Below are 2,532 nucleotides of genomic sequence, written 5' to 3'. Positions count from 1 at the left end.
TCTCCTCGTACTGGGCGCGGACCTCAGCAATGATGCTGTCCATGTCCAGGGAGCGGCTGTTGTCCATAGACAGGACCACCGACGTGTCTGAGATCGGGGACTGCAGCTCACGGATCTCTTCATACAGCTGCCTGAGGAAGTTGATTTCATCAGTCAGCCGGTCCAGGCGGGACTCCAGCTCCACCTTGTTCATGTAGCTTCATCCACATCCTTCTTGATGAGGACAAATTCATTCTCCATCTCTGTACGCTTGTTGGTCTCCTCCTCATACTTATTCCTGAAGTCCTCCACCAGCCCCTGCATGTTGCCAAGCTCTGCCTCCAGCTCCGGCTTCTCCTGGCCCAGTGTGTCCAGCTGTCGCCGAAGGTTGTTGATGTAGCTTTCAAACACGCTGTCCATGTTGCTGCGAGCCGTCTGCTGCTGCTGCAGGAGGTTCCACTTGGTCTCCAGCCTCTTGTTCTGCTGCTCCAGGAGGCGCACCTTGTCGATGAAGGAGGCAAACTTGTTGTTGAGGGTCTTGATCTCCTCCTTCTCCTGGGTGCACAGGGCCTGAATGTTGGGGTCCACCTCCAGGTTGAGCGGGCTCAGCAGGCTCTGCTTCACTGTGACGGCTGTGATGCCCCGGCGTAGTCTCCACCCAGACCCAGGCCGGTGCTCAGGCCACTCCGGAAGCTGCCGCTGCCCACCCAAGAGAAGCTCAAGGAGCTGATGCGGGCACCGGGCCCACTGCTGTATGAGCGGCTGCTGAAGGCCCGTGGGGCGGAGGTAGACACCTTGTAGGACTTCTGGGTAACCCTGATGGACATGGTGAAGACTGGAGTAGAGGCAGGTGGGCCAAAACAGAGATTGGAGTAGGAGCGAAAATCTGCTTCTAGATCAAAAAGCACAACTCTAAATTTAGTCTTTTTGAAATATTAAGACCACAGAGAGGCATAGAAAAACAAATTAAACTCATTTAATTTATTAAAAATATATTAAAAAGTATCAAATATGAAATAGTGATTAATTTTATATAGATTATAAATATATATGTTCCAACATTATAAAATATTGGTCTGTTCTAACATATATTGTCAGTAATAATTTTAATTCATCTAAAAAAATATTAAAAGGAAGGCTGACGAATTCTCTCGAATTCAAATTCCTGATGTCTTTAAAAATTGAGTACCTTTAGATTAAAAACAGCTGTTATTATGTTTTTTGTTAACCAGTCTGCACCAGATATTAGACAGAAACTCCAAAAGTTGGATAGACTAGGAGAAAAATCATTTAAGGATGTATTAAAAGTGGCTGAGAAAATCTACAATAATAGGGAGACCCCAGAAGAGAGAAAGGAAAGGTCAGCTAGGCATCAGACCCAAAAATTAGACAAAATTCTGCTGGCCACTATGGCACAGCAACCAAAAAAAAAAAAGAGAGAGAAAACCCTTAGCTGATTAGCTACAAGTAGAGACGGGGGGGGGGGACACATCCCCCTAAGAAATGACCAGTGCGCATACTGCAGACAGAATGGGCACTGGAGAAAGAATTGTCCCCTGAGGGAGAGCACAAAAGATCAGTGCTCCCTCTGCAAAAAGAGTGGACATTGGAGAAAGGACTGCTCCCTCAGGAATCAGGAAAAACCTCCAATCCCGGTGTTAAAACTGTCGGGGTTCGATGATTAGGGCTGTCAGGGCTCATCTCCCCTCCATTAGCCCTGGGTAACTCTCAAAGTGGAGAGGACTCCCATAACCTTTTTAATGGACACAGGAGCACAACATTCAGTTTTAACCCAAAACAATGGCCCAATGGACAAAAAGAAATCCTGGGTTCAGGGGGCTACCGGAATAAAACAATATTCATGGACTTCTGCTAAATCAGATTTTGGTGCCATGCCAATCTGCTTGGAATACACCCCTGCTAACTGTAAAGAAACCTTTGACCAAAGATTACCGGCCAGTACAGGATCTGAGGGAAGTAAACAAAAGAGTTATGGACATTCATCCCACAGTCCCCAATCCTTATACCTTGCTCAGCACCCTAACTCCAGACAAAGACTGGTACACTGTGCTAGATTTAAAAGATGCCTTTTTTAGTCTCCCTCTAGCCCCACAGAGCCAGCCTCTGTTTGCCTTTGAATGGAGTGACCCAGACCAAGGACTCCACGGCCAGTTGACATGGACCTGTCTGCCACAAGGATTCAAAAACTCACCCACTATATTCGACGAGGCCCTACACGAAGACCTCACCACTGGAAATTTGCTGACTGCTCTGGGGAGCCGAGGATACCGTGCATCAGCCAAGAAGGCCCAGATATGTCAACAGACTGTAAGTAACCTGAGGTATGTCCTAAAGGGAGGCCAACAGTGGCTCACTCAAGCCCGTAAGGAGACAGTTTTAAAAATCCCCACTCCTACCTCTGCGAGGGGGGTGCGGAAGTTCTTGGGCTCAGCCGGATTTTGCCGGCTATGGATTCCGGGATTCACAGAGTTAGCCAGACCCCTCTGTGAGGCTACCAAGAAATCACCTACTTTCCAATGGACCCCGGAGAGG

The 2,532-nt window shown here is 47.9% G+C and overlaps 1 pseudogene; it reads right to left on the bottom strand.

Moving 5' to 3' along the window:
• Position 1: 1 nt before the first annotated feature.
• LOC100959267 lies at positions 2-854 on the bottom strand (annotated as a pseudogene).
• Positions 855-2,532: the final 1,678 nt, after the last annotated feature.

Source organism: Otolemur garnettii, unplaced genomic scaffold (assembly GCF_000181295.1).
Source record: "Otolemur garnettii isolate 467f Iridium unplaced genomic scaffold, OtoGar3 scaffold00152, whole genome shotgun sequence".
Taxonomy (NCBI): Eukaryota; Metazoa; Chordata; class Mammalia; order Primates; family Galagidae; genus Otolemur; species Otolemur garnettii.
This window is presented reverse-complemented; position numbering and strand designations above follow the sequence as displayed.